Here is a 23,423-nt window from a genome sequence, read left to right as displayed (position 1 = left end):
CTCTTTTGGTCGTTGATTTGATGAGAGTCATACGAAAGTGTGTAAGTGCTAATGAAGTTTGCTATATCTGCAAAGGTAAATGGGTATTTGTCTCCAGAATACCTGCTTCGTCTAAGAAAGAGAGACAAAAGTCAAGATACCTAATATCGTTGTCAGGAGAAAGGACACTGGAATTCAGAGTGCCCTACGAGAAAAGAGAAGAAACAAAAACAAGACGAAACAGAGAAGAGGGATTCAGAAGAAGAAGAAATTGATGATGATGAAGAACTTATGCCAGTAAAAACATGGAAATGGAAAAATTGACAATGTGAGACGATGTGTTGGCCCTGATGTGAAATTTCACACTACCTTCTAAAAGAGAATAGACCAGAAAGAAAACGTAAGTGTCTCTTGGTCTTGACATTGTATAATAAGGATGGCGTGTTTTGTTTTTACTCACACTTTATGAAATTGTGCTCTTTCACCTCTCTCTATCCCTCTGGATCATGTTTTAGTTAGAATTGAAATGGAAGGATGTTTTCCTTCACGCACGCTCTTTAGGCATGCAAGTCCGTAAACAATAGTCAGTCTATTCGTCCATCATTTTGTGTCTTGATGTTTCCTAAATCACACACTGATGCCATAAAATAACGGGTTAAATGGGTTTTGTAGTGTTGGGAGTGGGGCTGGGGTGGGGGGTGGGGTGTAGGTGTTTGGCAGAGTTGGTCTTTGCAGGTGAGGGCTTAGGTGCTTTCAAAAAACTTTTTCTTCTTCACTCTGTGTTGATGGAATATAATGGGTTATTTTCTTCACTCACTGTTGATAGTATATATAAAGGGTTATTTCTTCACTGCGTGTGGATAGTGTATAATGGTTTTCTTCTTCTTCCCTCTGTGGTGTGCGTGTGTGTGTGTGTGTGTGTGTGTGTGTGTGTGTTCGCGTACGTTGTGTAGATCGCATATTTGGTTGTTTTTCTTCTTCTTCCTCCCGAGTGTGGATAGTATATTTGCGGTTTGTATGCGTTAGCGACGTTGTGTGGATAGTATATTTGGGGTTTGTATGCGTTCGCGTACGTTTGTGTGGATAGTTTATTTGGGGTTTGTATTATCTCCCTTCTGTGTTGATAGTGTATTTGGGGTTTGTATGCGTTCGCGTACGTTTGTGTGAATAGATTATTTGGGGATTGTATCATCTCCCTTCTGTGTTGACAGTGTATTTGGGGTTTGTATGCGTTCGCGTACGTTTGTGTGGATAGTTTATTTGGGGTTTGTATTATCTCCCTTCTGTGTTGATAGTATATTTGGGGTTTGTTTTTTCCTCTTCCCTCTGGGTGTGTGTGTGTGTGTGTGTGTGTGTGTGTGTGTGTGTGTTGGCGTACGTTGTGTAGATCGTATATTTGGTTGTTTTTTCTTCTTCCTCCCGAGTGTGGATAGCATATTTGGAGTTTGTATGCGTTAGCGACGTTGTGTGGATAGTATATTTTGGGTTTGTATGCGTTTGTGTGGATAGTTTATTTGGGGTTTGTATTATCTCCCTTCTGTGTTGATAGTGTATTTGGGGTTTGTATGCGTTCGCGTACGTTTGTGTGGATAGTTTATTTGGGGATTGTATTATCTCCCTTCTGTGTTGATAGTGTATTTGGGGTTTGTATGCGTTCGCGTAGGTTTGTGTGGATAGTTTATTTGGGGTTTGTATTATCTCCATTCTGTGTTGATAGTATATTTGGGGTTTGTTTTTTCCTCTTCCCTCTGTGTGTGTGTGTGTGTGTGTGTGTGTGTGTGTGTGAGTCTGCGCGCGTATGTTGTGTGTGTGTGTGTGTGTTCGCGTACGTTGTGTAGATCGTATATTGGTTGTATTTTTTCTTCCTCCCGAGTGTGGATAGTATATTTGGGGTTTGTTTTTTCCTCTTCCCTCTGTGTGTGTGTGTGTGTGTGTGTGTGAGTCTGCGCGCGTATGTTGTGTGTGTGTGTGTGTGTTTGTTCGCGTACGTTGTGTAGATCGTATATTTGGTTGGTTTTTTTTTCTTCCTCCCGAGTGTGGATAGTATATTTTGGGGTTTGTTTTTTCCTCTTCCCTCTGTGTGTGTGTGTGTGAGTCTGCTCGCGTATATTGTGTGTGTGTGTGTGTATTGGTCTCTGTTTGTCCCTATAAAACTCACTTTATCCCTATCAGATACACTCTACCTACCTACCTACAGTAGCGCGTATTCAGGTCAGCCACTTGCAACACTGTTGACATTTATCCCCTAGTGTTCAGTACCGTGACGTCACTGACGCTGGAAATTTTGAGACTATAAATATCGACTTGGGGATTTCCACATTTTGTAGCTATACATATATACTAGAATTCATAAACAGGAACGTCACTCAAGCTGAGGCTATAAAAAGATAGTGGGATTTTCCAAAGGAAAAACCCACAAGTTGGAGCTATAAATAGATAGTGGGATTTCATAGGAATTTCAGCTGATTATAGATACATAGGTATTTATTCACGATCGTCACAGAAGTTGATATTGTAAGTAGTTACTAATTTTATCCATTTTAGTCTAAACCATTGTAACTTAATTTTCGGGGATATGTTTATTTTCCTTTAAATTCTGGGACAATTTCGTCATTTTAACGTTACTTTTAGTCACATCCATTTTGTCGTTGAGCATTTCCTTGATTATAGCTATTTATAGCATCATTACAATTATGCAAATTTTTGAACACCCCAGCAAGATTTCAGGTCTTGGTAATGCTTTATATATAAATCCCACGCTTGTACTAGTGTATGTATGTCTCTGTCTCTGTTGTGTTTGACCCTCTACCATCATTGTCCCTAGACAATCCCACCATGTTCAATTCCCCATGACGCTATACAGACCCACCATGTTCAATTTCCATATGTTAAATTCCCCTAGTCCCTAGACAGACCCACACTTTATTTCCCCCATGTTCAATTTTCCCTTGTCCCTAGACAGTCCCAAACTCTATTCCCATGTAATGCTAATTCCCCTTGTCCCCTGATTTTCCCACGATTTTTCTCCATGTTAAATTTCCATTGTCCCTAGAGTGTCCCAGGGGTGTTTTGAGTGGAATTCCCATTGTCCCTAGGGTATCCCACTTAACTACTTACGTATATTCAAGTGTGCTTCATTTACATATAGACTGGCGGCCTTCATTTATTTATAGACTGGTGGCTTTCATTTATTCTGAATAAATTTCACGTTTGTCTCATTATATATGAAGTGGAATTGCCATAATATATGCTTGATCCACTAGGTAACACCGCTCCGGTGGCCTAGTGGTTAGAGCGTCCGCCTCGGATGCGGGAGTTCGTGGGTTCGAACCCCGGCCGAGTCATATCAAAGACTTAAACAAATAGTACTTGCAGCTGCCTCGCTTGGCGTTCAGCATTAAGAGATTAGTGTTAGGACTGGTCGGCCTTGTGTGAGGATAATGTGACTGGGTGGGGCATAATACTACATGTCTGCGGCATGATACCCCAGTGCTAGACATCACTATAAACTGCCACACCCTAGACATCGTACCGATATGGCTGAAAATTTGTTAAAGATCCCAATCACACACACACACTGATCCACCAGGTTAATGTGACACTCACAGTAGTTACTTAATAAGGGTTTTGGAAATTTCTTACAAATTATCAAGGAAAAGCTAATTTTTTAATTTGTGTGCACAGATGATTAAATACGCAAGGAATATTCAAATAGGTGACGTCATCAAACTTCCCATTACAGTCATAAGATTATTCAGGCTAATATAGATCGTTAATATAATTGAAATAGGTCATAGGGCAGCATTAGTGAAATGGTTCTCTTTGGAAGTAAGTATTTTCTGTATCAATATTCAGATTCAGCTTAAAATAATAAATATCTGTATATCGATGAGTCGTTTCACTCATACAAATTTCGCATATAATATACTATTGATATATAAGTGGAGTTCGATTGTAAACAATTTACGTACATGCTACATCTTATGAAACTCATCGGAAATTTATACTTCCGAATGTACATCTCACGGTTTATTCAGACTTGACTACTGTAGAGACAGACTGCAAACAATATAAACTCTGATTTGTCGTCGCATAATGCGCCGAAAGATTAGGGTCTATGTAATGTGTTGCACTGATTACTCATAACAAACTGCATTTTCCAGATCTCCCAGCGCAGTTTGCGGCGGCAGATCTGGGTGTATGCGATTTCAATAGGACTCGACTTATGATAGAATATGTATTGTATTCATTGGAGATTAATCTCGTCAAACGTCTGTATACAGATGCTCTAACCTATTTATCTGGCTCATAACTGAATGAATAACAGCCCTTCTCCTTAATCGAGTTCGCCCCTCTCCCCTCCCTTCAACATGACTGATTTCTGATCGACAGAACGGACGGGTTGTTTTTTTTTATTTTATAAAAACTTGGTTTTTAGCAATCTACAGTTGGTAACTGTTTTCCTTTCTTCTTTCTTTCCTTTTTTATTTTGTTTTTCTCTTTTTAAAAATCTCCTATTTTTTATGTTAGGTTATAAACATTTCCCCACAAATTGACAGGATTGCTGCTTCTTATAATTTTCTTGGGGTGTATTTTCAGTCATTTGTTTTTCGTTATGCTTTTAATAGCAGGCACTTTAATTCAGGAAAACTCATGAAAGTAAGTATGTGGGTGCACATCAAGTAGATTAAAAAATTAGGTTGCTGTGATCTAATTTATACACCTAAGTTACATGTATTTTCAGCTTTTCTTTTTTCACGCGTTCAATATATTGGACCCTAAATTTATGAAAATTAGTATATTGACTCGTCTGAGAAAATGCAACTCAGCCATAACAAAAGTAGGTCAATATAACATTACTTTAACGCCTGAGTCACTTTTGTATTTTCAGCTATACGTTTGTTTTAACCGGACTCTAAAACTGACATATGGGTGCATCTCAGTAGATATATGATACTAAAAAATGGGTCACTGTGACCTTTGTATTGTCATATACTGTTCGCACACACTCAGCATTTAGACCCTGTTTTATTTGTACTAATGGAAATTGGTATGAAGATACATTTCAGATAGTCGAATGTTATGCGGCTTACAAAAAGTTGACCACTGTGAGCTATTGCACGCCCTGGTGACTTGTGTATTTTCACTTATTCGTTTGTCGCACATTCAAGAGACTATGTATGGTTTGGTTGGTTTAATGATCCTTGTAACACATTACTGACTATATAATGAGACGGAAATGGGAACTAGGAGCATATTCCAAGGAGAGACACAGTCAGTCGACTAGGTCTGGCATGGGCGGGCAACCGTTAGATTACGAGTTCGACGTTCTACCAACTGCGATACCGCGGCTGTACCTCCTTCAAGAAGACTAACTCAGTCATGATTTATTTTTTACGCATGATCGACGTGTGTATTGGCATTAGTTCATTACACGCTTAATAGCTGCAACCCTATTTCAGACTCATGATAGTAACTCGCATATGCCAAAACTAGGTCAGTTGATTTATTTTTCATACTTGAGTGACGCTTGTAGTTTCAGCCGTTTGTTGCATTATCCGTATCTTCGACCCTACACTAATGAAACTTTCTTGTTGCATACAAATACAGGGAAGGTTTAACGCCATTTCTCATCGCGTGATAGGCCATTTATGGCGGCCAGTATAACTTGTGGAGGAAGAACCCGTGAAAACCCCGGTATGAACAAACAACCCACGGGAAGCTAATGGAAACTTTCTCACACATTCATAATCACTGGACCTTAGACTCGAATCAACTCGCTTTTCACCACTCGGCAAATCGTGGCCCCCACATGGTGGATTAATTGTCAACTTAGACTCACAATCAGTACGTAACGGGTTCGAATCCTGTTCAGAACAGCCTGAATAAAGTGTCAAGAGGCATATCTTTTCAGAGTTGTGAACTCACATTTCCTTGGCACCAGACCTTCATATGATACCAGTCTAAGCTGGCTAATCCAAATGTGCTTCTGTTGGCGAGGGGATTCGTGCATTTACACATCTTGTTTTACTTTTTAAAATTAGTCCTCTTTGTTACTCAAGTCTCAAGTTCGTTGGGTGTGGTAAAATATTTTGGGTTGATTGGTCGTCTGGTAAAAGATTAGTATCAATATTTTAATTAGGCAAGCTATATCCATGGAAACGGTTGGATTTAGCAATCAGTGTAGTCTTAATTTTTTTCAAGGTGCCTCCGTTTGAAAATATTGCAAAGTTGAGGAGTTAGTCAAGATGCAATGGATATGACCCCTGTCTATATTTTTGTGCCACTTTTACCTATTTCTTGTGTTATTTATTTCTAAGTTAATGTGTTTAAGATTAAAACATGTTAAATTTCAATGTACCGCTAAACCTTTCAAGACCGGAACCTCACGGAATCGAAATTCTTTTTAACCCGAATTATTTTCTGGTCCAAATATTTTCCTTTAATTTAAACAAACCCAAAAGAAAACCCATTCTGTACAATGAAACCACTGGACTCTGAAAACTCATTTTAAATTTTACACTCAAATCAACCCCATAAAACCAAAATGTACTCAGAATGGTGCCAGATAGATGACATATCACCGTTATATGGTCGGCCAATGGACTGGTAGTAGCCTAACCATGCGTGAAGTAAAAATTAAGCCCAACCAACACACACACACACACACACACACAGAATACATCCAGTGTCAACAATAGGCTAAAGTAACATTTTTAGAAGTTAATAACCCAAGTTACGAGGTCACATTGTTGTTATAAATAGAATTGATGTAATTTACCCACCACTTTCCCTGCTCCACGATATTGCTTTCGGATAAACATAACAACATTGGACTGTACACATTGTGACGCTTAATTATCGTCACACTGTGTACAATCCAGTGTTGTGATGTTTATGTTTGTCCGAAAGCAATATCATGGTGCAGGCAAAGTGGCGCGGGTCAACTACATCAATCATATTTATAACAATAATGTGACTAATAAATACGATGTGAACTATCTTGCTCTGCTTATAGAATTGTGTACAAAGACAATATATGATAAAAAAATTAAAAACAAGAGTTTGTAAAGACTTGTTTATAGTCATTATGTCCTCTAATTTGGAGAGATTAGTGACTTGCCTGTTAAGATGGCAGCTGTCTTATTGCTCGTTCCAATTAAAGACTAGATAAAATCTAATTTCAAGGTAACCTCCTCGTGTTTCCTTTTCTTTTTCAGTAAACTATTAGATGTCCATTTGCGAACTGTTATTGTCATTTATTATCCTTTTGTTTCGTAATTCTTTTTATCTCTGTATTTTACATTCGTATATTGTTCATGCTTTCGTTTTTTTTTTAATCCTTTCATTCATTTGTTCCTTTATATCTATTCTTTTGATCACCAACTTATAGGCTTCTATCTCAGTTTGTTCGTCTCTTTCATTGTGCATTCCTTTCATTTATAAGACTGGTTAGATTCGAAAATTAAATGAACTACATTATTATTGGCAGCTTCGTAATAATTATTTGGAGGAAAAACGTCGTCAGAAAATCTTAGGGCATGCAGACATGTTAAATTGATACAGCCATCGTTGCTGGAGATTATTTTAATTCTTATAGAGCGAAAAAATATGCGTGATTTAAAACTTTGCATGCATCAAAATTGGCATGAATAGGTAAACTAGTCAACAACATATATGCATTAAAAGAATATATTACTGAATGGTGATAAATATCTATGTACATGTAGTACAAAGAATTCATGTCATTACTGGATGTTGATGAGTATCGTTGTACATGTAGTACAAAGAATTCATGTCATTACTGGATGTTGATGAGTATCATTGTACATGTTGGACAAAGAATACATGTCGTTACTGAATGGTAATATGTACGTGTAGTACAAAAATACATGCCATTACTGAATGTGTGTGTGTGTGTGTGTGTGTGTGTGTGTGTGTGATTAGGATTTTTAACATAGCTTTAACAATTTTTCAGTCATATCGCTACGATGTCTGCAATGTTGCAGTTTATAGTGATGTCCAGCACTGGGGCATCATGCCGCAGACATGTAGCATGATGTCCCACCCAGTCACATTATCCTGACACCAGGCCGACCAGTCCTAACACTAACCTCTTAATGCTGAGCGCCAAGCGAGGCAGTTGTTAGTACCATTTTTTTTAAGTCTTTGGTATGACTCGGACGGGGATCGAACCCACAATCTCCCGCTTCCGAGACGGACGCTCTAACCACTAGGCCACCGGAGCGGTCATTACTGAATGGTGATAAGTATCTATGCACATGTAGTACAAAAAATACATGTCATCACTGAATGGTAACAAGTGCCAATGTACATGTAGTACAAAGAATACATGTCGATACTGAGTGGTAATATGTACATGTAGTAACAAAAAATACATGTCATTACTGAATGGTAATAAGTACATATCTACATGTAGTACAAAATATACATGTAATCACTGAATGGTAATAAGTATATATGTACATGTAGTACAAAAAATACGTGTCATTACTAATGAAAAACCGTTCCGGTGGCCCAGTGGTTAGAGCGTTCCCGTCGGATGCGGGAGGTCGTGGGCTTGATCCCAGGCCCAGTCATAACAAAGACTTACAAAAATGGTACAAATGCTGCCTCGCTTGGCTTTCAGCGTTAAGAGGTTAGTATTAGGACTGGTCGACCTGGTGTCAGGATAATGTGACTGGGTGGGACATAATACTACATGTCTGCGGCATGATGCCCCAGTGCTAGACATCACTCTAAACTGCCACACTGCAGACATCGTAGCGATATGACTGAAAAATTGTCAAAGCTATGTTAAACATCTAAATCACACACACACACACACACACACACACACACACAGAGAGAGAGACTGGTAATAAGTATCTGTGTACATGTACAAAATTACATGTCATTACTGAATGGTGATAAATATCTGTACTTGCGTTGCAAAGAATACATGTCATTACTGATTGGTGAGAAATATGTATGCATACCATTACGCTTTGACATTCTTCAAAACTTTTCAATATTAATATATTCTGTTCATAAACTAAAGTTACAAGCAGATAGATAGGTGAAATGATTCAAAACATTTTGTTTCGTGTAATGTTTGTTCCAAAAATAATTTGCTAGTATTTGATGAAGAATATGCAATTTTGTTTGTAAAATTTGCCAAGATATTAGAGAAAAAAACATTATACTTACTATCTTATATTTGTACTATAAGAAATGTATTGCTCTCCAATATATTGACCTTGTAAATATTATTATAACCTAAATTACTGAAATGAAAATATAAATTTACTTTAATTCCACTTGAATGGGGACGACGTTATATCCACCTATTCTGTTGTATAATAGTGACAGTCTATCAAACTGAATGAAAATTCAGCTACGTGTCCTGATACATGTTCTTCCATCAATTTTTCAATAAGTGTCAAGACTTAGTCACCGCACCGGTGGTCTAAGTGGTTAGAGCGTCCGTCTGGGATGCGAGAGGACGTGGATTCTAACCCCGACCGAGTCACACTAAAGATTTATATAAATGGTACAGTAGCTGCCTCTCTTGGCGCTCAACATTAAGAGGTTAGTGTTAGGACTGGCCGGCTTGGTGTCATGATAATGTGATTGGGGCATGATGCTACCAGTCGGTGGCGCAATGCCCTAATGCTAAATATCACTATAACTGTCACACTGCTGACGTCGTAGCGATATGACTAAAATTATTAAAGCCAAACACATATATACACGTTGTTATCGCAAGCGATATCCTATAGTGCCACTGGTCAGTGGTTGTGCAAATCAAAGGAGATAATGTTGATTGCCGATCATCAGACTTTACCCATGCTATACACCTTTGATTTTTGGTTAACTGACCTTTGAAGCTTTCTAACGATGGACATAGTGCAGACATAGACCCGCATAAGAAATAATATCGCCCGAATGTACTCATATTTACCCGTTAGTAAAATGTTACTGAATCAGGTAAATTGCTTGTTAGTACATATGCAATATGTTGAATCAAAACACAATACCACATACAAGATATATATATATATATATATATATATATATATATATATATATCAATGCATGTAATAGTGATGTTTTTGTGTTCATTTATGCTCTGTATGCATTTTTAAAAACAGCTGACTTGCTTGACTTGGAGATCAACCATTTAATTTTTGAGGAATGGGCAGCTATGAGTTTTTGAACCAGGATATTTTGTTTTATTCCACCTCAACAAAATTCAGTTTTTCAAATAATATTTTCCCCCCTCTTCAAATAAGCACAAGAATGCTTTTTCAAGGTATTCTTGGCGACCGGACACTTTTTTATTGATAAATATCACAGATTCAACCCATTTTAAAATTAAATGGTCAGTCTCTTTATCAACTGCCAACTTGTACTCCACACAGATATATATGTCAATTGAGGAGGCTTAAGATCGTCTGCTAGGAACCTTAATGAATAGGGTGTATTAACCCCCCCCCCCCACACACACACCCTTAGTTAATGTAACAGAAGACCAAAAAATATATGTTTTATTCCATCTAATACTTTTCTGATTTTCTGTTACATTAACTAATTTTTCTATGTATTATCCCGACACATGGACAGATTCATATATATTTATGATTTAACTACTTTTGTCTTTTTCTTGATTGTAAAAAGTCCGGATCTATACAAAAGCAGTATAGCTGAAGACAGCGATACGCATTTTACCTTGAAACATCTGTAGTGAAGGTAATGGAGATGAATTAGTTTGTGCTTGACGTAACAGAGATGATGAAAGCTTGTTGAGATCATGCTTGAAGTGTATTAAAATGATAAGATTCACAGAAATTATCTCATGAGAGGTGATACAATGCCAGTATTATTTGTGGTAGCGTTTTTTTTGTGTATCTTTCCTTGTCTTGTGTAGTTTCAAGTGCCCTACGGTCAGCTCCAGTCTTTTTTCGGCGAAAATGTTTTTTTTGGTCCTAATTTGGTGCATTATCGTTTCATTTCAATTAAAATCTTTACCAATAATTATGTTTTTGTTTAAATTGTCCTCAGTTGTGGTTTTGATTTATCCACATACTTAATTCACTTTTAAGAACTGCGTTTTAAAATGCTTTGCTTATTCACGTTTGATGCGCTGTGTTTCGTTCAATTGTATCAATGTATTATGCCGTGTTTGTGGCTTGCAAATTATGCTTGCTGTAATGACTCGTTTGTTTTTACGCAATTTCGGTAAAAAGCTCATTAGAGCATATCTTGAATTATTGTTTTAAATCAACGTAAATAAATCTTGTCTTGTTAAATCAAGGTAAGAAATAGTACTATTCCAATGAATCAATTTGGTCAGGCAGGGCACGCTTTAAGTGACTGACCAAATTAATTGATTACAAGTTATCGTCGATAGTTTAAAAAAACCAAACAAACAAAAATCAAAATGTAAATACTGCATATCGCTTGCGTTCTAAAGGAGACACCTGAAAGAAAATGAGTCTCTGTCCATACCAAGATGTTTTATAAATAGATACGTTCGAACCATATTTGAGGCATCATTGTATAGATCATCTTTTTTATAAATTTTCTGTTAATGTAATTAGTCAACAAGATAACTAAAAATACGGTGCATGACGATATAAACAGGAAAACAGGGCACTCTCCAGAGCTTAAAAGCGTGATGCACAGCGTCTATGCCAAGGGAGATAACTTTGCACCAGTAATAATTCGTTGAATAATAATAATAATAATAATAAATCAGTGGCTTACACTAGTTTAGGTAATAGTCTTTGATTATACTGGACGGCCACGAGGCCTGTTAAATAACTTACACACAACCATAGTACAGTGTATGCATAAAGAAGAAAGGAAGTTGTTGTATTGGGTTTAACACCATTTTCAGCACATGATAGGCTATACATGGCGGATAGATTAAATGGTGGGGAAGGAACCTATGAAAACCATGGGAAGAACCACGACCCACAAGGTGCTGCTGGCAAGCTTTCACACATGCCCACATTGGCCGAACTCAGATTCGAACCCACGCGGTCAGAGGCGAGATGGCAGTGATAAGTAAAGACGAGCACTTTAGACCACCCAGGGCCCCAAAGAAATGAAGTTACAAAACTTAGAGTAATCAAACTGACACCACGTCATATTGGGCAAATAAAACTTTACTGTCAGTTGTCCACTTGCAACGAACTAGGTACCAAACTGTTTATAAATGATCAAACTTTGAACGCATGTATACTATTTTGTTATTTGTAATAATATATATAATTGCCATGCCCAGTAACTATGTTGTTTTGTATTTTGTGGCGTAGATGCCATTTTTCAGCCCATGATAGGTCATACGTGGTGGCCAGTGTTATTTGGTGAAGGAAGAACCAGGGAAGACCCTAGGAAAAACCTCCGATCCACGGGAAGCTACTGGCAAGCTTTCTCACATACTCGCGTTTGTTGAGCCGAGACTCAAACAAAATCACGAATGTATAATATATATCAGTTAAGTATATTGATCAATTTTTGTGTGATCTGGAAGAACCAAGAAAGTGTCTCAAATACATGCAAAACCCGGTCTGATTTTCTGACCGTATTGCTGTAACAGGTGGAACGTTTTAGACAGCGTGATCCCCCCTCTAATTGACAATAGGCCCCACCAAAAACAGAAATATAAAAGAATTTTATAGGTCTTCTCTACCTTAAAAAAAACCCGCTCCGGTGGCCTAGTGGTTAGAGCGTCCGCCTCGGATGCGGGAGGTCGTGGGTTCGATCACCGGCCGAGTCATATCAAAGACTTGCAAAAATGGTACTAACAGCTGCCTCGCTTGGCGCTTAGCATCAAGATGTTAGTGTTAGGACTGGTCGGCCTGGTGTCAGGATAATGTGAATGGGTGGGACATCATGCCACCTGTCTCCATAAACTTACACTGCAGACATCGTAGTGATATGACTGAAAAATTGTTAAAGCTACGTTAAAAATCCAAATCACACACACACACACACACACACACACACACCTATAAAAGAACGTGAAAGTGAAATTAGTGCATACCCCCATGCAAAAAGGTCCAATGTAATTGTCAAACTGTTCAATCCACATAATCCTTGTCATAAGCAATATTAAGCATAGACTTTATGGGAACTGTAGTGTTCCGTGGCCAACAACTTATTCTGAGGAGCATATAGCCATTTGAAACGAACTTAACGCGCAGTAATTTTATCATCCACGTGTACTGTTATCCCTAGTGAAACAATAGGTACTCAATGGTTCATCCATTTCAGTTCCGTAACATTTTATTGCATTTCTCAGACACTGTTTATAGTAGTGTTCTGAAATTTGCAGCTAAAACACCCTACTACACAGTAGGTCACTATGATGCATATTTTGCGTTCCAAGAACTTAGGTTAATTTTTGTGTGATGAAGTTAATTTTCCAAACTCTATTCATAGTGAGCTATGGGGCTCAGTATGGGGGAGGCCTCACCATGAGCTCTATATTCTTAACACACATTACCGTGGTGTTGTTTCATGCTTTAATGATTTTGGTTATGTTATAATTGTTTCAATTTCATTTTTAAAAAACCCTTTCAACTTAGAATAAAAGCAAATTATCAACACAAGAAGACACTGTGAAATAGATATATCACTTTTCATACTATTTTAATTTCCCTTTTAGGACTGAGTCAAGCAATATATTGTGTGATTAAAATCTCCTTAATTTTGGGATGATTTTGGTTTGGTGCTTTATACACAGCAATACAAACAGGTTATTTAGTGCCAAGGAAGTTAGTGTTAAGTGTCTTGTGGAAGAACACATTACGATATACGACCTAAGCTGATCCTATGGTAAGGTTCGATCCCACGCCATTCCGTTGCGAGTCCGACACACTATCCACTGAGCCATCGCGGCTTCTGGCTCAACTAGTCGCTTCTTGCGAGATGTGGTTATGTGCACTAGGCCTATTATACATGCGGAGTCCGCAAGTTGAAATAATTTTGATGGCCAGTTATGGGACATCCAAGACCATAGAGAGCGATCACGGGCCCTGGGGTAAGAAACATATGGGCCTCTTCTAGTTCTTGCTGAAAATATTTTTTCTTGTATAAAATAGAAAAGTGTTGTTTGGCCCGGGCCCCCTTTCGGCCCCGGGCCCTGGGGTTATATCACCGGTTGTCCCCCCTCTCCCTTTCGGACCAGGGGACATCTATACAACGCAATTCCCTCGCCACCCCCAACCCAAAAAAAATTAGCACTTTGTGGATCTTTCACTGATGGATAATAAGATGTCGGCAAAAAACTGTATACCATTTTTTTTTTCCTTAGGGGTCCCACGCTATTGAGTAGGCAACAATCATATGTAACCGAGATGTGATGATTTTCCAGTTCGTTGCTCGTGACACATGCATAATGAAACCAGAGAAAAAAATTGTGGCACATGCAAATGGATACATCGAACGGGTTGGCTCTGTCAAGCACGTGCTCTATCAGTCTCAGCGTGTTGACGATATTCTGTAACTTGTGCCCGACTTGGAACCTAAGAACATATAATAGATCAATTAAAGTTTTAAAAAAAAATTGAATCTAATGTTATGGGGAAATCTGAGAGAGCGAGTTTCGTTTTCAAAATGTATGCTTCACGGAGGGTGTCTGGACTAATTTTAGTTCACAAAACCAGGGTTTCACATAATTGAAGTAAGCTGAACTGAACGATTTTGGTGGATTTTGGCGGTAAGATAGTCACTTTGAATACTTGTGACCTAGAAAGAACAAGGTCCTCAGATTAGTTTAATATTGATTTTGGAATGGGGTGCAAATTTAATTTGAGCAAATAAATATAAAAAATGTGTAATTTGTCTGTTTGTCTGTCATATTTTGCACCCAATCCAATATTTATATTTACAAACATCAATCATACATGAACATGCTCTTCATTTGTTATGATGATACATATCCCCCATTTCAAAGTAAAGTACATGTTCACGGTTGATCTGGACTGTGTGTATGCCTGCCTGATGGATTAGTATTATGTGGTTTTATTCACACAAGAATCTACTTAAATGAAAGTTAGTGCGCCGTTAAAATCAAAGAAATCAACCAAAGAAAATGAAAATTTTTATTTATAGTTTTAGCAAGTTTTTTTCATGTACGCTTCTGTTTATCCTCCTCGATGTTCATAGGCTGATGTTTTGCAGAATGTCACGCTATCGTCGGTTTCATTTCCTTTAGACATTTTACCAGGAGATTATAAATTTATGAAGAACTAAATAGCATCTTTCCACTCTCTGCATTTTCCATTCATACCTGTCAATTGAGTTCTCTCATTATAGCCGATGTATATAAATCATTTCGAAATCTTTTCTGGGATGATTAAACATGGCTTTAAAATAGGTGAGAGTAATCCGCTAGGTTTCTATCTAATGTGTTATATCCACGTCTGCCTATTTCACTATCTCGACCAAGTGAATGATGCTAGCTTTGTTATGTTAATTTGCCAAATTCAATCGGCGATGTTTTTTCGAGGGGAGGGATTGTACATGCATCCAGATATCCAGCGTGTATACGTATTGAGAATCAGTCACGTGGAACCATGGACGTCTGACTTTTCAATGGTGACAAGAGTCTTGATGAGATCATTTAATGATAAATTTGATCGGTAATATAAGAATATCATCTCTTCAGCCTTGTGGAGCTGGACTTTTGTAAACACTGCGTTAGCTTACAAGACTTCTTAGGTGTGTCAAAGCCTTGATATTTGCTGGTAGAGATAGAGTGCGACTTTGACAGAGGAAGGTGTAATTACATCCGATGTTATCAAATTGGCCAGGTGTTAGTGGATTGTACAAGTAACTGCGACAGGTATGGTCACTTAATTTATTATAATGTGTTGGAATTTGGAAGTTTTAACACTGCATTAAAAACTTGGCTCTTTAAGGTGCTGATTTTGCAACGCGTTCGTAGTCTCATGTTTTGTGTAAGATACAAACACTTTGGAAAACATTAATGTCACACTGACAACGAGTGTATATATATATATATATATATATATATATATATATATATATATATATATATATATATATATATATTAAAATTAGAAAAACATATATAACACTAACTGTCGGCCTGTAAAAAGACTGCTTGCATTTACACACAAAAAAATTCTATATTACGGCCCCCTCCCCCCCCCCCCCCGCCCAAACAACCATCTTTCCAATCTGATGTCACCTGTTGATTCATCTCATGGCTGGTTAAGAGAGGTTGCAGTTTGTGTTCCTTTCCTGTGCCCTTTGGTTTATATGCCTCTCGCTGTCTGGATGTTTGTCTCTCTTACAAGACAGCCACATTTTTTTGTTTTTTTTTTGGGGGGGGGGCGGAGTTTTGTCGTTCCTCGAGACTTAATGATAGTGAATTTGAATCTCCCATCATCCAAAACGGAAATTTAGAAGAAGGGAACTATAGTGGTTTTGCTAAGAACTTTGGGGAATCCGCAGTGACCCAGTGGTTATTTTTTCGGAATCGCGACCGTAAGGCAGGGGTGTGAAACGTGTTTAGAAAGTACTAATTTAATGAAATCAAGACAGCAGAAACATTAGCAGTGAGCCTGTGACTCGTTATCAAATTAGGATCAGTTCGTACGTCTTGATCCATGTGCATGCTACATTGAGGAGTCTCCCTGAAGCTTTTGAGCTCTCTCTCTCTCTCTCTCTCTCTCTCTCTCTCTCTCACATACAGACACTGGTAACGTAGAGAAAAATACCTTCCTGTAATATATCACAATTTTATATAATTTTAGAGAAACTATCAGTTAATGTTGACGGGCCTTCGTTTGCTAGCTTGATAAATACAAGTATTAACACAACTAATTTTAAATTAGCCGGTGTTCCCAGTCTTTGAACAACGTGATAGATGTTCAGGAAATAATTTTTGATCTAATAGTATATCAAATTTATCAGCCTTATTATTAAAAATAATTGAAAAACACATCGCCTTTTTTGTTCACCGACTTCTAAAGAAATAGCTTACAGTAATGTTTCAGAGAAAATCGTTTATGCCAAACTGCCCTCACAGAGTTGATTGATAGATTAGATAGATAACAGCTATTGATGACACAAAAGATCGAGACAGTTTAATTCCATTTTACAAAAAAAGTGCATTTTAGCAGATCATGAAATATTGATTTACCAAGCTAAAGACATACCAAATCTGTGATCATTCATTGCTTAGTTGGATACTTGCCTTTCACGAAGGCAACAAAATTATGTGTCCAATACTACACCTGTATAGTACATCAGAAGTGGAGTCCTCCAGGACACACGGTACTAATTATACGGAAGAACTGTGAACCAGTCTAGAAATGGGTGAAGAAATGATAGAGTATTTACAGGTTTGGTGGTCCATAATTGGTTAATAATGAAAATTAAAATTTTAGGAAAAATATCTTTTGAGAGCTTGTCCTATATGTAATGTAAAAAAAATATTGACAAATTTCTACTGATGCAATTTTAGCATTTTTACAGGCTTGACTCAGGAGTACTCAATACTGAAAGTAGCACCTGATTCATTTGGTGCAGAATCAATAACACGTGTTTCATGCACATGTATGTAAACAAATTGCCGCGGGTCATATGGTGTTCTCCACACATAAGCTTGCACCAAGGTTAGATGTGCACGAAAAATTATAGGTGTCATTATCAGCACCCATAAATTTTAAGTTATTGAATTTTGAATATGACAGTGTTTCCATATGTTTACCATTGGAGTGGAATTAGTACCGTGAGTCCTCCAAGGTTTTTTTCTCAGCCATTTACTCTCTCTCCTTTTTATCAATGATTTACCACTAAATATGAATGCCATTGGAACTGATTTGTATGCGGATAACACAGTTTTCATGCCACGAGTGATAGTCATACAATCCCTTCCCTCGAACAAAAATTTACAACAGGCAGTTGCTGCTGTTATACTGTGAGGCGAAACCACAGGAAAAAAAGCTAACACTGTGACAGTTGTTTAGGGAGTTAAATAAAATCAAATATAAAATCAAAATTTTTATGTCTGATTATTGACAGATATCTATTGTGGGAAAATCAAAGAAAGCGCGCGTTTTATAGTATCCTTCAGAAGAACAAGACGATTTTGGTATGTGCCAGAATCTATACTAAAATGTTTTTGTTTTTTTTTACATGCTATACGTTGCCCTTATTTGATTGTGGTTACACCATATGAATGAATTTCATTGCTGCTAATCTTAATCGAATAATTAAACTCCAAAACCGAGCGTCTAGAATTATTACAATGAAAGAATACACATTCTCGTAGTTATTCCTTAATTTACAGCGGTTACTAATGTACATTAACGCTGTTTTTACATGTAAATCTTTTCGTAACATGGTTACAAAACATATCAATGATTTCCTAATTCCAGCTTCCAATATTCTTTCACACAGTTTGCGGTAGGTTTCGTACTTTAATCCTCATTGGCCTTACTTAGTAAACATTTTGTTTGTATATATACTTTTGCAGTTATAGTATTAATATTCTATTATTGAGGACTACATGTAAGACTGGGTTAATGATTCTAACTAAATCAAATGCATCATCATCATCATCATCATCTTATTATTATTATTATTATTATTATTAAGTCAGTACAGATAGATTTTTCATGCATATATTGAAAGTTCCACACTCATGATATGTGTGATGTCGACAGGTGCATCAACAACGTCATGACTTATTTTGCATCCATCAGTATGTAAAAAGGTACAGTAGCCATTATATGCAACGAGAACAAAATTTGAACAAACTGGTGCAATCTTATCAGGTTAGATAAGGTATCATTTGCACAAAGAAGAATTTAAATGAAAGGATATTCATTTGAGATTCCTGTAATTGACCCATTGAAATAGGTTCTTCAGTAATCACATAATCCCTTTTAGCCAAAGTTCAGTGGAAATTTTATTAGGGATTATTGTTGTTGTTATTAGAAATGTATAGCAGTGAATATGATAATAACACATGATGGGTATTCTTTATTCACCGAAAAGTTTACTGCACACACACACTTCACTGTCTGTTTTTGCTATTTTTTTCTGTACGCGTTTTGTCCTTCTGTAAACACCAGCGTGTGCGTGTGTGATTTGGATTTTTTAACGTAGCTTTAACAATTTTTCAGTCATATTGCTACTATGTTTGCAGTTTTGCAGTTCATAGTGATGTCTAGCACTGGGGCATCATGCTGCAGACGTGTAGCATGATATTCCAACCAGTGACGTTATCCTGACACCAGGCCAACCAGTCCTAACACTAACCTCTTAATGCTGAGCGCCAAGCGAGGCAGCTGTTAGTACCATTTTTGTAAGTCTTTGGTATGACTCGGCCAGGGATCGAACCTACTACCTCCCACATCCGAGGCGAACGCTCTAACCACTAAGCCACCGGAGCGGTCCAGTAAATACGTAAAGCACTTAATGTGTTATCATGTCTATTTGTACTGAGTCTGTTAACCCGTCTAATATAAACATGTCAAAAATTAAATCATCAGTGGCTGACTTAAGTTCCAAATAATAAACAAGAACAACAGAAGTCAAAATAGCGCATTATTTTGCGTTTGACATTGAGTATCTTAATTTATATTCAGTTACTGATGAGCAAAACCATAAAATATTATTTGTACTTGCTTATAAGTTGAATCCAACTGCAAAAACTGCACAGTCACAGAACTGCCGTCACATAATGTGTCGGCAGATCTGATCTGTGCAGTTTGTTAGGAGTAATCAGTAGAAAACATCATAGACACTGATCTGCAGCCACATTATGTACGGAAGATAAGGACATTTGTAGTTTGATTTTCAATTCGACTTATAAGCGAGTATATACGATAAACATAGCAATGCTAAAACGTTATAATATTTAGATATACAGATATCACGATCATTTAATGGTTGATAAAGTCCGAGAGAGTCATTTATCGCAGGATTTATAACATATCAGCTTTTCCAAAATGTCTTTTCGGTCTTGTTTCTGTCTCTTTATTGCAAATTTAAGTGATCTACAACCTCCTGTTTGATCAATCTAGAGATGTCAGAGGGTGATGTTGGCAGAAGCGAACCCCTAATGGCCTCGAGCAAACACCCTTAATGTTTCATTGTCTAAAACTACAGCTAGCTATCTGCAGAATCAACTCTTTATTGGGAGTAATAACGCCTCGATAATCTGCTGTCATTGACTTTAGACTACTTCTCGTCAGAAGCTTCGGCATATTAAAAATCTTCCAAATTGCAATCGGCATACTGTTTGCAAAATTAAATCAAATTAACCCAAAAGTTCAGTTTATTTGGAATCAGATAATTGATTGGAGGAAACTACTAATACTCGATGATATGGCGTTGATTTAATAATGATGAGCGGTGCGGAACAAGGAAGAACACTTCGACGAGAACAATTCCCGAGAGTTTAAATCAAACATATAAGCAGTCTTCGGCGTTGTCCAATACATGGTTTATACACTGACAAACTACCCGGCTAATTTGATTACCAAATTATTGAAACAGAGGGTAGCGGAATTATTGCACTGGTTAGGGAAATGCTAATTGAATCAGAGTTGGAAAATGAAGTGTCTTTCAAATAGATGAAGAGTTAATGTGCTAAAGAACGTCAAATGAACTTATGTATTCAAAAACTAAGTTGACTTGATTTCCGCTGAATTTGTCATCTGATTAATTAAGACAACTTAATTGGAATGTCCATGATGAAAACACAAGTTTAGTCAGAAAGCTTAACTAAGCTTGATCAAAATTTTTTGTTATGGCCACTTTTTCATGGTTATGGTAATTACGTACCGTATATACTCACATATACACCGAATCCAACTACAAGCAACATAGTCCCTGATCTGTTGTTGTATAAAGCAGCGGCAAATCAGGGTCTGTGTTGTTTGTTCTACTGATTACACATAATAAACTGCAGAGACCATGATCTGTAGCGCGTTATGCGATGGCAAAGCTGGGCCTATGCAGTTTGCTGATGGTCTTGACTTATAAGCGAGTATTGACGCTCCAGTGAAGGCCTTACATATTTTTGGGTAGCAAAAATAAGCGCATTTATCGTGTGTAAAACAATAATGAAGTCTTGTACATAATTTGTTCATCTGACAATCGTTCAGTTTTTTTATTATGTAATTAGCACACTGCTTTACATTTTACCTTGTTTTATTATTTTTTAAAGATCTATATAATCCCATATAGTTTAGTGCATATATCCAAGTATAAAGTCTTAATAATTAACTACAGCATAATAGATTTCACTATCGGTTAGCGATAACAAAAGTAAACTTCCACTAATTTAAACGTTGAGCATATACGCATACTATCAATATTTTATGATACTTTTATTAATTCAGACAATCCTTGTTCAATGAAATATACCATAAGATATATTATTTGTTCAGATAACTTGCTCGCCAACTTTTTAGACACCCACTTTGGCGGAGCATGTAATCATGTCATGTTATTATTTTGTCTGTCAGTCGTTAATTTTGATTTCTGACAACAACTCCAGTTGATCACTGTCTGCAGTTACCAAACTTTGTGTAAGGTAAAGAAGAACTCTATTAATTCCAGGTTTGAAAGATCAAAGGTCGAGGTAAACATGACGAGAGAAAAAAAAAAAAAAAAGAATTTGGATTGCACACATTCACTCCGGTTCTTCACGATCTAGAGTTACCAAACATTTGCGGATGTCTTTAACGTGGGGGTACGAAGGAGCTATACTGATTTCGGGTTACAGGTCAAAGGTCAAGTTCACTGTAATTGAAGGAAGAAAATTGGTTTTCATAACAACTCGAATTTTGTACCATATATAGTCATCAAACTGTGTCGACTGCTTACACATGGGGAAGGAAGAAGCCTATCGATTTGGTAGTACAAAGGTCAAAGGTCAAGTTCGCTCTGAACGAAAAATTGGTTTCCGCTTAATGACATTACTTACTTGCACCAAACTTTGTGGATAGCTTGTACATATAGTTTAGAAGACACCTATGGCTTTCGTGGTCAAAAGATCGTTGGTTAAGGTCAGTGCGAAAGAAAGAAAAAGTTTCCGCACAATAATATTATTTATACATCATAGACAGACGAAACTATTTGGCTGGTTGCACTTGGGTTTAAGGAAGAACTCAACCGTTTTCTTGGGGTGAGGTGGGGATGCGGGTCATATGCCATAGTCACTGCAACTGAAAGAAGAAAAATGATTTATGCACAAACAATTCAAATATGGACCATATACATCACACAAGCGTGTGGATAACTTACACGTTTGGCAAGAAAGAAGTTTAAGTTCAAGGTAACTTGAGAAAAAAATGTTTTGCACAAAACTTTTATTACCTTGACCAGAATTTGTTGAGGGCTTTCACTTATGGAATGGGCCTATTGATTTTGGAATAAGAGGTTCAAAGATCAAGGCCATTGTAGCTTATAAAAGTTGGTTTCACAGAATAATGTTTGTCCTAGAACATGTTCCTTTACCAAACTTTGTGGATGGCTTGCACGTAAGGTAAGAAATAAAGCTATTGATTGTGGGGATTGCATAGAGGACCATATACAATTACTCAGGCATATAATACGCCGCTCACGGTACTCCTGTTTTCTTTGTTTAGCATCCATGGATGGATAGATTTTGATAAATCTCAAATAAATCTAAAAACATACTCGTATATTTTGCCTTTATTGTATTATGTGCATATACGTAACTAAATATGGGCATGAAAGATTAGTATATGAGTGTATTGCACAAGAGAGCAAGTATTGCTCTTTTATTTTTCATTGAGCTTTCAAACTTATTTTGTTTACATTATGATGAGTTTTTATGTCTTACATCTTGATCCGTGTGTTTTATGTATCCGTGTGCTTTTATGGAACACACTTGAGCTCACTGGTAGTAAAGCCAAGTTAACTTAGGGTATGGTCTGTCATGCGTCGACCATTTATAATTGCTGTTTACGTCATCTTCTCAATAACAGTTGAACAGGACTTGATATTTTACAGAAAGCATACTGGCATAAAGCCGTTTTATAATTTGTTCAAACGACGTCCATCTGCCATCAGACGTGACTGTCAGGACAAAGTAAATTGAAAAAAACGTTCAAGGACTAATTGTCAAGAACCGCTAAACATAATTTTGACCATATTTAGAAAGCATCCTGACATTAAGTTCTTCAGGTTTGTTCAAATGATGCCTATCCGCCGTCAAATATGTCCGCATTTACAAATGAACTTTACATGAGCTCTAAACAGCCAACAAACCGAATTTGTCCAAATTCGACTAAAAACGTCATGACAGAAAGTTCTTTCAAATATATTCAAATAATGTGGCAACCATTACTAAAAATAAAGAAAAAAAATACGTGATAGAATTTGATCAGTTTTGTTGACAGAATATATCACCATTT

At 37.1% G+C, this 23,423-nt stretch overlaps 1 protein-coding gene across 4 annotated transcripts in view; it reads left to right on the top strand.

Annotated features, from left to right (window-relative positions):
• LOC149805279 (protein trachealess-like) overlaps positions 1-23,423 on the top strand; it is a 233,496-nt gene that overhangs the window by 96,247 nt on the left and 113,826 nt on the right. The window contains exon 1 of one of the 4 annotated variants that reach the window (XM_089949144.1): positions 15,612-15,838. The exons of the other annotated variants lie outside the window; for them this stretch is intronic. The gene's annotated coding sequence lies outside the window, so the exon portion shown is untranslated. Of the gene's footprint in view, positions 1-15,611; positions 15,839-23,423 lie in introns of those variants that run through there. 4 annotated transcript variants of the gene reach the window in all.

Source organism: Sinohyriopsis cumingii, chromosome 2 (genome assembly GCF_028554795.1).
Source record: "Sinohyriopsis cumingii isolate HCF-2022 chromosome 2, ASM2855479v2, whole genome shotgun sequence".
Classification (NCBI taxonomy): Eukaryota; Metazoa; Mollusca; class Bivalvia; order Unionida; family Unionidae; genus Sinohyriopsis; species Sinohyriopsis cumingii.
The sequence above is the reverse complement of the archived record's forward strand: the minus strand, read 5'-3'. Positions and strand labels throughout refer to the sequence as shown.